Source organism: Mus musculus, chromosome 15, assembly GCF_000001635.26.
Source record: "Mus musculus strain C57BL/6J chromosome 15, GRCm38.p6 C57BL/6J".
Taxonomy (NCBI): domain Eukaryota; kingdom Metazoa; phylum Chordata; class Mammalia; order Rodentia; family Muridae; genus Mus; species Mus musculus.
Window position 1 is genome coordinate 9,434,161 of NC_000081.6, and position 15,807 is coordinate 9,449,967.

At 40.9% G+C, this 15,807-nt stretch overlaps 1 protein-coding gene across 2 annotated transcripts in view; it reads left to right on the plus strand.

The window, feature by feature from the left end:
* The first annotated feature begins 1,855 nt into the window (after positions 1–1,855).
* The window catches only part of Capsl (calcyphosine-like), a 30,024-nt gene continuing 16,072 nt past the window's right edge, over positions 1,856–15,807 (plus strand). Inside the window, exon 1 of one of the 2 annotated variants that reach the window (XM_006520186.3) lies at positions 1,856–2,007. The gene's annotated coding sequence lies outside the window, so the exon portion shown is untranslated. The remainder of the gene's footprint in view (positions 2,008–15,807) is intronic. The other variant, NM_029341.1, reaches the window with a different exon arrangement.

A 15,807-nucleotide genomic window follows, 5' to 3' on the forward strand; every position in this document is an offset into this window, starting at 1 on the left:
TAGTTCAGATTACACACAGCCTCTGGATGTGTAGCTGTGCTAATATTTTATATACAGAACATATTAAAATAGAAAAAATGGTTGAGTGTTTAAAATAAAACATATATGGAAAAGATCGTACTTCTCTTCAGCATTTTTATAACCATGAAAAACATAAAAATGAAAATCTATCATGACAGTTGAGAGATTTTTATTTAGTTTTTAGATTTTCAGATGGAAGAGAAATATATTACAAATGACCTTGCAATGCATTATCTGTATTTCATAGTGGTGCAGATTATCATTTGAGAATGTATTAACTTGGCATAGGATTGAGAAAATGAGTAAATAATTTGGAAATGTTGAGAGGTTTCATAGCTACTAAAAAGAGAATCAGAAATGTGGTTTGAAAAGAGCAGTAGCATTACTGTATGGGCTTAAGAGCTGATCAAGAATTCATAATTTTATTTGATAAAGATAGGAAGAGCTCAACACAGAGGTACAGAGAAGTGATTTTTATAATCACAGTTAACCTGTTTATTCTCTAGATCTGACCAAATACACACACACACACACACACACATCCCAAACAAACAAACAAACCCAGCAGTCTTTTATTAGCAAGGAGTGGGCCTAGGCACCATATTCTAATCTCTAAATAGGATTTCCCATGAGGAGCTATGATGCCTTGGGAAACTGTGATTGGAAGAACCCATTTCCTGCACTCTAGTCCAGACCCTTCTGTCTACCTGACTTCACTCCACCCTAATCACATCCAACTTCTAGACCCATCCTTTCTTCTGCTCAGGGCCAAACTATTTGCTGATGATACATCCTGGGAGAGGAGAACGATTGTCTTCAGCCATATATCCACTGGTGACCTCACCAGGCTCCAATGGATGGTTCCAATCCAATGATTACACAGCCCTCCTTAAACTAAATCGGACCAAAACAAGACAGAGAGGCATGAATCTGGAAGTGAGAAGCATACTGAATCCCTGCCCGTGTCCGCACTTTCCCTTAATTTGTTAAATACCATGCCCTACTGGAAGGAGACTTGGAAAGAGACTAAGGGAAGTTTTGAGGCAAGTGATTATTAATGTTGAATAAATCTCATTTGATGTTTATGTCAAATCTCAGAAATTATACTGTTCATTTGAATGATATTAAAAATCAACTACCACACTTGTCTGAGTAAAATGTGTAACAGGAAGTGGACCAGAGGCCTTTCTAGAAAGTTCTGTTCCTAGTTTTTTGGATGACTCCAGGGTAGATGGAGCCTGGGGATGGGAGTGTGGTAGGCCGTTGGATGTTACAGATACTCAGGGTAGAAAATGTGGCTTAATTTACTCCCAAAGCAAACAACAAGCCTGCTTTTGCTCTGGCAAACATATTGCTAAGAACAAGTGTGGAGCTAATAGAGAACAAAGGGTAAAGTTACAGAAGCTAAAACACCGTGGGGAAAGGTATCTTCTTAGTGTGTGAATGTAGAATTTAAAAAACGAGGGCATTGCCTATAATTGCTGCTACTTGCTCCTAAGGGTTGTGGTTTCCTGATTCACCTGGCAATAAGTCACCAGGGAGACAGCCTTGTAGAGTCAGAAGGGAGCCGCCTGAAGCAAGTATGGCAATTTATCAAGCATTTCCTTTTAAAACGTGGGATACCAGTTTTGATGCTGTTTTAGAAACCAAACAATTGCCAGTAGAACTTCCGCCTACCATTTCTTCCAGAACAAACAGCTTGTTGGGTTTTCACAGTCACTGGGATTTCCTAGGTAACGAGGAGTGTAAACTTGAGAAAAGGCAGAACCAGCATATGAATGACAGCGAGCGGAGCCAATCAGAGCATGACTTTGCTTCAGCGTTCCCAGGCTATCCAATTAGAACTGAAAGCCTTGAAAGGCCAGGACAGCAAAGGAAGACAGGTAAGAGGGAGACACAGGACCATGGGAGGAGACTAGAGTCCCCAGGGCCAGAAGTCCAGAGTTTCACCGTGAAGCAGCCTGCGGCTACAGACGAGCATTTCAGGTAATTCAATGCTTTCATTTGTTTAATTCACTGTCACTGTTTTTGTTTCATTTTTAAGATGAGGATCTCTTATCTAAAAAGAAAAGTTAAAAGTCAGTGAGAATGCATGTCCTGACGAAGCCATCCCTAGACTCTCAGTGCACAAAGAGCACAGCTGGTCCCCAGGTGTAGACTTTTGGAATAGATGCTTAGACAAAAATCAATTTCATTTAGCAAAGGCAAAAGAGATAACACTTTCAGAGTGGTGCCTATTTGCTGGGTCATTGGATGAGAAGTTTCTTTGATGACTTGCAGTAACTATCCCGATGGCCACAGACAAAACAGAGCTTAGAATTCTGTCTCCAACTCACAAAATGATCAACAGATTTAGCATTATTCCCATTTATTCTGTGAGATAAGTTTGTACTGATTATACCACATCCTGTGAATCCATGACAGATGCAGGATAAAAATTTAGAGTTTTTAATTTAGCGTTTTTTTTTTGTTGTTGTTGTTACTTGAGAATTGAATACATTAGTACTATATTTATTTAATATCTACCCTCCACTCTCCACTCTTTAAATTCATGGCCTCTTCTTTTTTAATTCTCTCCCTTCTCCCCCCTCTCTGTTTCACACACACGCACACATACACACACACAGGCACGCACACACACACACACACAGTGAGCTTATTTAGTGATGCCCATGAGTACATGCATGTAAGACTGACTGCTTCGTGTGAGATGCGTTATCCAGAAAGTCCTCCCTATAGAAAATGGATTCTCTCTGTCTCAGCAGCCATTGATTGACTGGAGCTCTTTTTTCTTATGATTAAAAAAACAGAAAACCAAAAATCACTTCTTTGAGATCATAACTGTATTATGCCCCCATCCCTTAACCTCTCCAATCCTTCCCATATGCCCTCTTTGCTCTGTTTAAAATTGGCCATGTGTTTCTTTTTTTTTTTTCATTTTTTATTAGGTATTTAGCTCATTTACATTTCCAATGCTATACCAAAAGTCCCCCATACCGACCCACCCCCACTCCCCTACCCGCCCACTCCCCCTTTTTGGCCCTGGCGTTCCCCTGTACTGGGGCATATAAAGTTTGCAAGTCCAATGGGCCTCTCTTTCCAGTGATGGCCGACTAGGCCATCTTTTGATACATATGCAGCTAGAGTCAAGAGCTCCGGGGTACTGGTTAGTTCAAAATGTTGATCCACCTATAGGGTTGAGATCCCTTTAGCTCCTTGGGTACTTTCTCTAGCTCCTCCATTGGGAGCCCTGTGATCCATCCATTAGTTGACTGTGGGCATCCACTTATGTGTTTGCTAGGCCCCGGCATAGTCTCACAAGAGACAGCTACATCTGGGTCCTTTCGATAAAATCTTGCTAGTGTATGCAATGGTGTCAGCGTTTGGATGCTGATTATGGGGTGGATCCCTGGATAAGGCAGTCTCTACATGGTCCATCCTTTCATCTCAGCTCCAAACTTTGTCTCTGTAACTCCTTCCAAGGGTGTTTTGTTCCCACTTCTAAGGAGGGGCATAGTGTCCACACTTCAGTCTTCATTTTTCTTGAGTTTCATGTGTTTAGGAAATTGTATCTTATATCTTGGGTAGCCTAGGTTTTGGGCTAATATCCACTTATCAGTGAGTACATATTATGTGAGTTCCTTTGTGAATGTGTTACCTCACTCAGGATGATGCCCTCCAGGTCCATCCATTTGGCTAGGAATTTCATAAATTCATTCTTTTTAATAGCTGAGTAGTACTCCATTGTGTAGATGTACCACATTTTCTGTATCCATTCCTCTGTTGAGGGGCATCTGGGTTCTTTCCAGCTTCTGGCTATTATAAATAAGGCTGCTATGAACATAGTGGAGCATGTGTCCTTCTTACCAGTTGGGGCATCTTCTGGATATATGCCCAGGAGAGGTATTGCTGGATCCTCCGGTAGTACTATGTCCAATTTTCTGAGGAACCGCCAGACTGATTTCCAGAGTGGTTGTACAAGCCTGCAATCCCACCAACAATGGAGGAGTGTTCCTCTTTCTCCACATCCTCGCCAGCATCTGCTGTCACCTGAATTTTTGATCTTAGCCATTCTGACTGGTGTGAGGTGGAATCTCAGGGTTGTTTTGATTTGCATTTCCCTGATGATTAAGGATGTTGAACATTTTTTCAGGTGCTTCTCTGCCATTCGGTATTCCTCAGGTGAGAATTCTTTGTTCAGTTCTGAGCCCCATTTTTTAATGGGGTTGTTTGATTTTCTGAAGTCCACCTTCTTGAGTTCTTTATATATGTTGGATATTAGTCCCCTATCTGATTTAGGATAGGTAAAGATCCTTTCCCAATCTGTTGGTGGTCTCTTTGTCTTATTGACGGTGTCTTTTGCCTTGCAGAAACTTTGGAGTTTCATTAGGTCCCATTTGTCAATTCTCGATCTTACAGCACAAGCCATTGCTGTTCTGTTCAGGAATTTTTCCCCTGTGCCCATATCTTCAAGGCTTTTCCCCACTTTCTCCTCGATAAGTTTCAGTGTCTCTGGTTTTATGTGAAGTTCTTTGAGCCATTTAGATTTGACCTTAGTACAAGGAGATAAGTATGGATCGATTCGCATTCTTCTACATGATAACAACCAGTTGTGCCAGCACCAATTGTTGAAAATGCTGTCTTTCTTCCACTGGATGGTTTTAGCTCCCTTGTCGAAATCAAGTGACCATAGGTGTGTGGGTTCATTTCTGGGTCTTCAATTCTATTCCATTGGTCTACTTGTCTGTCTCTATACCAGTACCATGCAGTTTTTACCACAATTGCTCTGTAGTAAAGCTTTAGGTCAGGCATGGTGATTCCACCAGAGGTTCTTTTATCCTTGAGAAGAGCTTTTGCTATCCTAGGTTTTTTGTTATTCCAGATGAATTTGCAAATTGCTCCTTCTAATTCGTTGAAGAATTGAGTTGGAATTTTGATGGGGATTTCATTGAATCTGTAGATTGCTTTTGGCAAGATAGCCATTTTTACAATGTTGATCCTGCCAATCCATGAGCATGGGAGATCTTTCCATCTTCTGAGATCTTCTTTAATTTCTTTCTTCAGAGACTTGAAGTTTTTATCATACAGATCTTTCACTTCCTTAGTTAGAGTCACACCGAGATATTTTATATTATTTGTGACTATTGAGAAGGGTGTTGTTTCCCTGATTTCTTTCTCAGCCTGTTTATTCTTTGTGTAGAGAAAGGCCATTGACTTGTTTGAGTTAATTTTATATCCAGCTACTTCACCGAAGCTGTTTATCAGGTTTAGGAGTTCTCTGGTGGAATTTTTCGGGTCACTTATATATACTATCATATCATCTGCAAAAAGTGATATTTTAACTTCCTCCTTTCCAATTTGTATCCTCTTGATCTCCTTTTGTTGTCGAATTGCTCTGGCTAATACTTCAAGTACTATGTTGAAAAGGTAGGGAGAAAGTGGGCAGCCTTGTCTAGTCCCTGATTTTAGTGGGATTGCTTCCAGCTTCTCTCCGTTTACTTTGATGTTGGCTATTGGTTTGCTGTAGATTGCTTTTATTATGTTTAGGTATGGGCCTTGAATTCCTGATCTTTCCAGAACTTTTATCATGAATGGGTGTTGGATCTTGTCAAATGCTTTTTCTGCATCCAACGAGATGATCATGTGGTTTTTGTCTTTGAGTTTGTTTATATAGTGGATTACATTGATGGATTTTCGTATATTAAACCATCCCTGCATTCCTGGAATAAAACCTACTTGGTCAGGATGGATGATTGCTTTAATGTGTTCTTGGATTCGGTTAGCGAGAATTTTATTGAGGATTTTTGCATCGATATTCATAAGAGAAATTGGTCTGAAGTTCTCTATCTTTGTTGGATCTTTCTGTGGTTTAGGTATCAGAGTAATAGTGGCTTCATAAAATGAGTTGGGTAGAGTACTTTCTACTTCTATCTTGTGAAAAAGTTTGTGCAGAACTGGAATTAGATCTTCTTTGAAGGTCTGATAGAACTCTGCACTACACCCGTCTGGTCCTGGGCTTTTTTTGGCTGGGAGACTATTTATAACTGCTTCTATTTCTTTAGGGGATATGGGACTGTTTAGAAGGTCACCTTGATCCTGATTCAACTTTGGTACCTGGTATCTGTCCAGAAATTTGTCCATTTCGTCCAGGTTTTCTAGTTTTGTTGAGTATAGCCTTTTGTAGAAGGATCTGATGGTGTTTTGGATTTCTTCAGGATCTGTTGTTATGTCTCCCTTTTCAGTTCTGATTTTGTTAATTAGGATTTTGTCTCTGTGCCCTCTAGTGAGTCTAGCTAAGGGTTTATCTATCTTGTTGATTTTCTCAAAGAACCAACTCCTCGTTTGGTTAATTCTTTGAATAGTTCTTCTTGTTTCCACTTGGTTGATTTCACCCCTGAGTTTGATTATTTCCTGCCGTCTACTCCTCTTGGGTGAATTTGCTTCCTTTTTTTCTAGAGCTTTTAGATGTGTTGTCAAGCTGCTCGTATGTGCTCTCTCCCGTTTCTTCTTGGAGGCACTCAGAGCTATGAGTTTCCCTCTTAGAAATGCTTTCATTGTGTCCCAAAGGTTTGGGTACGTTGTGGCTTCATTTTCATTAAACTCTAAAAAGTCTTTAATTTCTTTCTTTATTCCTTCCTTGACCAAGGTATCATTGAGAAGAGTGTTGTTCAGTTTCCACGTAAGTGTTGGCTTTCTGTTATTTTTTTTGTTATTGAAGATCAGCCTTAGTGCATGGTGATCTGATAGGATACATGGGACAATTTCAATATTTTTGAATCTGTTGAGGCCTGTTTTGTGACCTATTATGTGGTCAATTTTGGAGAAGGTACCATGAGGTGCTGAGAAGAAGGTATATCCTTTTGTTTTAGGATAAAATGTTCTGTAGATATCTGTCAGATCCATTTGTTTCATCACTTCTGTTAGTTTCAGTGTGTCCCTGTTTAGTTTCTGTTTCCATGATCTGTCCATTGGTGAAAGTGGTGTGTTGAAGTCTCCCACTATTATTGTGTGAGGTGCAATGTGTGCTTTGAGCTTTACTAAAGTGTCTTTAATGAATGTGGCTGCCCTTGTATTTGGCGCATAGATATTCAGAATTGAGAGTTCCTCTTGGAGGATTTTACCTTTGATGAGAACAAAGTGCCCCTCCTTGTCTTTTTTGATGACTTTGGGTTGGAAGTCAATCTTATCAGATATTAGGATGGCTACTCCAGCTTATTTCTTCATACCATTTGCTTGGAAAATTGTTTTCCAGCCTTTTATTCTGAGGTAGTGTCTATCTTTTTCTCTGAGATGTGTCTCCTGTAAACAGCAAAATGTTGGGTCTTGTTTGTGTAGCCAGTTTGTTAGTCTATGTCTTTTTATTGGGGAGTTGAGACCATTGATGTTAAGAGATATTAAGGAAAAGTAATTGTTGCTTCCTGTTATTTTTGTTGTTAAAGTTGGCATTCTGTTCTTGTGGCTGTCTTCTTTTAGGTTTGTTGAGGGATTACCTTCTTGTTTTTTCTAGGGCATTGTTCCCGTTCTTGTATTGGTTTTTTTCTGTTATTAACCTTTGAAGGGCTGGATTCGTGGAGAGATAATGTGTGAATTTGGTTTTGTCGTGGAATACTTTGGTTTCTCCATCTATGGTAATTGAGAGTTTGGCTGGGTATAGTAGCCTGGGCTGGAATTTGTGTTCTCTTAGTGTCTGTATAACATCTGTCCAGGCTCTTCTGGCTTTCATAGTCTCTGGTGAAAAATCTGGTGTAATTCTGATAGGCTTGCCTTTGTATGTTACTTGACCTTTTTCCCTTACTGCTTTTAATATTCTATCTTTATTTAGTGCATTTGTTGTTCTGATTATTATGTGTCGGGAGGAATTTCTTTTCTGGTCCAGTCTATTTGGAGTTCTGTAGGCTTCTTGTATGTTCATAGGTATCTCTTTCTTTATATTTGGGAAGTTTTCTTCAATAATTTTGTTGAAGATGTTTGCTGGTCCTTTGAGTTGAAAATCTTCATTCTCATCCACTCCTATTATCCGTAGGTTTGGTCTTCTCATTGTGTCCTGGATTTCCTGGATATTTTGAGTTAGGATCTTTTTGCATTTTCCATTTTCTTTGATTGTTGTGCCGATGTTCTCTATGGAATCTTTTGCACCTGAGATTCTCTCTTCCATCTCTTGTATTCTGTTGCTGATGCTCAAATCTATGGTTCCAGATTTCTTTCCTAGGGTTTCTATCTCCAGTGTTGCCTCACTTTGAGTTTTCTTTATTGTTTCTACTTCCCTTTTTAGGTCTAGTATGGTTTTGTTCATTTCCATCACCTGTTTGTATGTTTTTTCCTCTTTTTCTGTAAGGACTTCTACCTGTTTGATTGTGTTTTCCTGTTTTTCTTTAAGGAGTTGTAACTCTTTAGCAGTGTTCTCCTGTATTTCTTTAAGTGATTTATTAAAGTCCTTCTTGATGTCCTGTACCATCATCATGAGATATGCTTTTAAATCTAGGTCTAGGTTTTCGGGTGTGTTGGGGTGCCCTGGACTGGGCGAAGTGGGAGTGCTGGGTTCTGATGATGGTGAGTGGTCTTGGTTCCTGTTAGTAGGATTCCTACATTTACCTTTCGCCATCTGGTAATCTCTGGAGTTAGTAGTTATAGTTGACTCTGTTTAGAGATTGTTCTTCTGGTGATTCTGTTGCCGTCTCTCAGCAGACCTGGGAGACAGATTCTCTCCTCTGAGTTTCAGTGCTCAGAGCACTCTCTGCTGGCAAGCTCTCTTACAGGGAAGGTGCGCAGATATCTTGTTTTTGGACGTCCTCCTGGTCGAAGAAGAAGGCCCAAAACAGGGCCTCTCTCAGAAGCTGTGTTGCTTTGGCAGTTCCCAGAAGCTGTCAGCTTCTGTGGTGCAGACTCTCACCTGTGCAGACTAAAATCCTAAGTTCCAGGGAGTCCTGGAACCTAGATGGTGACCGCTGCTCCTGAGGCTGAGGCCGTCTCCCGAGCCAGGCGGACACCTGTCCTCTGGTCCGGACGGTGGCCGGCTGTCTGCGGCCCGCCAAGGGTGCTGCCTCAGCGGCTCTGTGCTTCTGCCCGTCCCAGAAGCTGTCCGGTTCTCTGGCGCACCCTCTAACCTGTTCAGACTAATTTCCTAAGTTCTGCTGAGTCCCGGAACCAAGATGGCGACCGCTGCTTCTGAGGCTGAGGCCGCCTCCCAAGCCAGGCGGACACCTGTCCTCTGGTCCGGATGGTGGCCGGTTGTCTGCGGCCCGCCCAGGCTGCTGCCTCAGCGGCTCTGTGCTTCCGCCCGTCCCAGAAGCTGTCCGGTTCTCTGGCGCACCCTCTAACCTGTTCAGACTAATTTCCTAAATTCTGCTGAGTCCCGGAACCAAGATGGCGACCGCTGCTGCTCTGGCCATGTGTTTCTATTGCACTAATATAAGTAGAATTTTGTATATAAACACAAATAATATTATGGTAGCTCTGAGTGTGCCATCTTATGTGCACTATTATGCAGAGGAGACTACAGGACCACAGTACTGTGGAGTGTGTCCACAACTGTAAGCATCTTAGTGAACCTTTGGAAGGATTGTGAGTAAAAGCACACTATATGACTCTGATCCAGACCAGCAACTGAGACATCTTTCTCTTTCAGTTCTATTAAGTAAGTATCATTTTAGTAACGGTTTCTATGGTGACAGTGGTGAAGGGAATGGGCAAATTTGTGATAGGAAGGCATAGGTGCTTACCTTTAACAGAAAGAAAGGAGAAAGGAAGGTATGAGTGTGATCTCTGTGAGGATGAAGCAATTTTGACTCACTCTGGCACTACTACTGCTTATGCTGTCAGGGAAGGAAAAGGCACATGAAGTCAATGATGTACAGAGGGATGAAGAAACCGTGGTTTAAAAACCACCCTTCATCACAGTAGGCAGACTGGAGACAGACTTCAGTTTGGATAGCTCATGTTTCTCATTGGGATACCATGCTTCTAGAATGGTTTATCTCACCTCTGTTAGCAACGGAGCGCCTGTAGCTCTGAACCTAGCTTTCTTGAGAAATTTCATCAAGCACATTGCAAAAATTAGAAGCTTTGCTGAAAAGTGTTGAGATGACATTTACAAAATTATAACAGAGGCTTGATTTTAGTAATAATAAGTTGAGAAGGACCTTAAGGAATGTAAACCCCTTTCAATCAGTCTGGAATGTAACTTAATTATTCTAGGTATCAAGTTCTTCTTTTCAGACCTCTTCACTTTTCTCTCTCAAACATCTTGCTACCACAAAAAGCTCCTTGGTTTATTAATAGCTTCCCATATGGAAAAGCAGATTTCGATTAATTTGTTTTTGTCTTATGTGAACAGATGATAGTGATGATCAAAGCTCTTGCAGTGAAGACACATCATGACCATGGTACCTCTTATAAAGGAAAACTTTTAACTGGGGTTGGCTTACAGTTCAGAGGTTTAGTCCATTGTCATCATGGTGAGAAGCGTGGTAAAGCACACAGTGCTGGAGGAGGACCTGAGAGTTCTACATGCAGATCTCCTGCAGGCAGCAGGAAGAGATAGGCCTGAATTTAGCATCTGAAACCCTAAAACCCACCCCCAATGACACATTCCCTCCAATAAGGCCACACCTTCTAATAGTGCCACTCCCTATTAACCCATGGGGACCATTTTCAGTCAAACCACTATAACATCTATTCCAACTTAATACTACAGCATCATATTAAGTGCTAATATATAAGAATAAGAAAAAAATGCAGGATATAGTTTTTGCTCCAAGAACTTTACAACCTAAATGGACATGTAGTGCAATATGGATGCTATCTCAGTTTTGGACAGAGATATTCATAGTGCATCACAAAATATTTCAGAGTGGGGGCAACGACTGTGGGAGGCTTCACCAAAGGAAGGCCTATCTTCTCTAGGCCAATGAGAGAAGATGTTCCTGAACTGTGACTGTACTTACAAAGACAAAAAGATTATAATTATATCATTTCCCCCTATCCTTTCTTCCTTCAAACCTCTCCCATGTATCTCTCCTTGCTCGCTTTCAAATTCATGGCATTTATTTTCCATTGACTGTTGCTATGTTTATCTGTGTTCCTCTGGCCATCCCTTCTTCTGCAATAATCTCTGAGCCTTAGGTGCAGGAGTTGTGTTGTATAGATACATCCACTGGGACCATGCCTCACGACTCCGCATTTTGATTGGTTGCTTTTTCTGTCTGTTGCAAAGAGGAGTTTCTTTCATGAGGCATAAGGGCTGTGCTCACTTGTGGGTGTAAGGACAAATATTTAGAGTGTTGTTAGGGATTGTGATGGTTTAGTGAAGTGGTGGTTGTAGGTTCTCCTCCAAGATCCATGACTTCACCAGCCCTGGATAGTTGGATAAGCTTCCAGTATCAGGAATGATTTTCTTCTTGTTGAATAGGCAGATCTTCAATTAGAGAGTGGTTGGTTGCTGCCAAGGTGAGCATGCCACTACCATGGAGAGGTGCTGCTTATGGGCTTGTTCATCATGGCTTGCTCAACCTGCTTTTTTATAGAATCCAGGACCATTGGCCCAGGGATGGCACCAGATAGTGGTACTTTCTCTGACCCACCAGCGGCATAAATAATGACACAGAGGCTTTTCAATATTTTAAAGCTTCGGCCTTCTAGCTAGAGCAGTCTCCTAGCCAGCTATCTAGCTTAATCCAACTAATCCTGGTACTGCAGCCCACCATGTGGTTCTACTTCGATGCTCAGCTCTGGACTGTCTGTTCACCACCTTGTCTTCTGGCAAATCTCTTGCATCTCAGCATCTCATATCTTCTCCCAGAATCCATCCATCTCTCTCTGTCTCTCTATCTCTCTGCCTCTCTGTCGTCTCTCTGTCTCTCTCTCCAAAACTTTTGACCTCAATAGTTTCTTTTATCCCTTTAATTTTTAAAAAATAAAACTATATTCTACTGGCATTTTAAAATAAAAGTTTGTTTTTGTTGTTGTTATTGTTGTTATTTATTCTGAGCTGACAGGCAAATGTGTATGTGTTTGCATATAAAATAATTAAGAGAATTTAGAGAGGCAGTTTTCTGTGTTGCAGAGACAAGCAGGTACTCACTGAAGGGATCATTGTAAATCACCTGGTTACTGTGGGACATGCCACAGGATGTCTTTGGTATTCCCTCGAGATTCACTTTATTCCTGATAGCCTGGGAAGATTTTCTCATGTGTTTTAGGGACCCAACATCTGAGGATGGTTGTTCCCCATCTTTTATATTTTGCACAATCGAAGGGCAATCGATAAAGATTCCTAAGCACTCTTACTTAGAAGGTGTGCTCTGAGAGCAGGGCAGTCCTCAGTTAGAGAAGATGTGGCAATGTGTCACTCCCTTGGAAAATGTTCCCTCTGTGGCTGTCAGGAGGAGGGCCAATCTCCTCCAGGAGCCTATGACATTACCTGATTTGCTAGGCATGCTTTGTTCAAATTTTTGGTCCTAGAGTTTATATGCTAATATTCTGTGCAGACTACAAGAGCTCTTTGTTGACAAAACAGTATTTTTTAAAATGTTATAATGTGTATGTGACTATTGTTAAAGTCTTGTCTTGTTCTCAAACCCTTGAACATTAGTTTTCTTATTTTGTAAAATGGGGTTAACTATGTTTCCACTACTATATGTAACTGTACATTGAAAATGCTAAGATTTAGTATCAAGATATACTTTATACCAAAAACTCCTCTCTTCTTCTTCTTCTTCTTCTTCTTCTTCTTCTTCTTCTTCTTCTTCTTCTTCTTCTTCTTCTTCTTCTTCTTCTTCCTCTTCCTCTTCCTCTTCCTCTTCCTCTTCCTCTTCCTCTTCCTCTTCCTTTCTCTTGCTCTCCTCCTCCTCTTCCTCCTCTTCCACCAATTTATTTCAGTTGGGGGCATGATGAGTGTCTTGGCATGTTTGTGGAATACAAAGGAACACTTGCTAGGACTGTCTTTTTTTCTTTACTATGTGGGTCCTATATTGAATTCAGGTTGCCAGTCTTGGTGGCAAGCAGCTTTACCCATGTAGCCACCTCACTGGCCTCAGATTAAAAATAAAACAAAACAAAAGAACAGCTCTGTTTCTAATAGACTGGTTGAGAATTATCTGCAAAACAGTTTTGTTGATAGCAGGTGACCTTGATATAGTTTAAATGCTAAATAATGTTTCCCATTGCTCCCATTGCTCTTATTTTTCTCTTTTACAAACTTTTCTTCATAAACCCAACAATAAACATCCCAGGCTTTGTGTCATAAAGTCTTTGATGCAACTCTTTATCTTTGTAGGCCCAGCAGGAAGGTAGGCATAGGTCCTGTATAAACAGGTTTGTAAACTGCTTTCCAATAAATCCTTAGTTACAGAAACAGGTGAAGGGTCAGATTTGGTGTCCGAGCTTTGTCTGTTCTTGGGTGAAAGTCATTTTTGGTTATGTTTGTATGAACCCAGAGTATCTTGTTATGGGTTGATCAGAGATTCACCACGACCATGAATACATTTTAATGAGTAAGAGGCTTTATCAAATACCAGGCAAACCATGGATACTGTCCAGGAACATGCTAGAGATGCTCAGAGTATGGCTCTGACACGTTGTTAGTACAGGGTTAATAGAGGAAAAAAAAAAAAACCACAGAGACACACAAAGTTACAAGGCTTTTGGGGGTCAAATTAGCTCACATTTTACAGTGCCTAACTTTTACAACAGACATTCTACAGATGTCTCAGTTATCTCCAGCCAGCAAACAGTATTTACAATAATAAAAATAGCAGTTAGTTCCCCGGACCCATTGTCTTGCAAGAACAATGGAGACAGTAAAATTTATGACAAAGGGTGGTTTCTTAAGATTGCTTCAACTATTCTGGGGAAGTCATCTATCTTAGATCAGTTCATTGACAAGGTGCCTGTCACAAGCCAGCAGCTTACAAGCTGAAACAAATTTCTTACGGATTCTTGAAGTACAGTAGACATTGTGAACATGCTACTCACCACCACAGTCTCAGCTTTAGAACACTGAACAGCCTATGGTTTGAAAAAACAGTGGTTGGAAAGTGTGAAGTCATTGCTGTGCTAAATTCTGAATTTAGTCTTCAGCATAAAGGTCTTCCCCATGCCTGTACAATTCTCAGATTGCAGATCAGTGGTTCTAAACCTTCCTACTGCTGTGACCATTTAATAGTGTTCCTCATGTTATAGGACCCTCGACCATAAAATTATTCCATTGCTACTTCATAATTGTAAATTTGATACTGTTATGCATAGTAATTCAAATATCTGATATACAGGATATTTGATATGTGGCCCTCTGGGGGGTCGGGACCCAGAGGTTGAGAACCACTGTTGAAGACAGTGTTGAATGAGCTGCTCTAGAACAGCAGTAGTCTAATTTCCTGAAATAGCTGCTTCTTCTGCCATCAGTGGCAGAAACTATAGGCTGCCAGTTCAATCCCAAGGCTCTTCTTTATGAGCAGAAACTTGGTGTGGGAGTTGGGGTGAAGTGCTCAGGATTTCTGGTCCATAGTAGAATTTTCTGGAAGGCACTTACGAGGGGCTTGGCTTATATGGTCAGGGTCTCTTGATCTTTCCTGCTTCTTGGAGTGTGGATGTACTGGCTGGTGTTGCTTCTGTTATTGTGGACTTTTATCCCACTTTGAGTATAGAAGTGACTAGTATCTTGGGACTACAGTGATTGAGTGGACTGCTTCCAGACTTTCATACATTGAGGGAGTTCAAAGTCTTACTCTCTGCTGTGAATAGTGGTTACACCAGTAATACATCCAGATATACCAACCTCTACCAATGTTCTACTCTGACATTCGATCTCTATCTATTAATAATTCTCCATTTTCTGGAAGTATACATTAAGGATACAAAAAACTCATTTGATGTGTGGATGTCTATATACTGAATCTTATATAGGCAAATGGTTCCCAGAGAAACGCTGTACACAATTGCACAAGTGACTTAGTGTTTTAGGCGAGTAATGGCCACAAAGGCATAAATGCTAACTGGGGTTGTGGCTCTTTCTGCATTTGAAAATGTTGAGGAAAATCTTTGTCCTTGAAGTGGATTTGAAACCACTGCCTGAGACCAAATCTTCAATGACTCTGGAAAAATGTTGCTTGCTTGTTCACATTAGCATAGTGTTGAAACCAGGGAGTTTGGAAACATTCATTTTGTTTTTCCTTCCTCTAGGCTTCATTAATCTGTTTACTGTCCTGTGTACAAATCTGGCTAGGTCTATGTTCACCTTGGGTAAAATTACATACATTCTCACTTTGTTTCTTTAAGAGTTTTCATGTGTCAGGCTGATTAGATGCAGAATAGGTTGCAAGTTATGTTCTGATCAAAACCCCTGAGACTCGAAGCCAGTCCAGGAGGAGAGAGAGATGGTGGAGGAACAATGACAACATTCTCCTCAGGCTTCCTCAACACTGCCTGGCGGTCCCACAGGAGCTCAGTGTGACAGGATCTGAGTGCAAGCTCTGTTTGATGAAGCCTGGATTTTCACTTCAAGTGTAAGTCACAGGAGCCCTCAAGTGGCATGCTAAACAGACTTCTTTCTCTCCCATGGTCAAAAATCTTAAAGAGGCTGATATGTAACATTCTGTTGCAAGAAGAGGTTTATAATGGAGCAGTACCCAAACCCACCCCTGCCTCAGCCTAATTCTTAGAGAGAACAGTTTATCTTCATAGTCTGCATAGCCGTTTTACCCAGAATCGCAATCAATATCTAGAAACAACTTAAATAAAGTCACTGTGGGAATAAGTATTTGCCAGTTATGTCAAACATGAATACTTTGG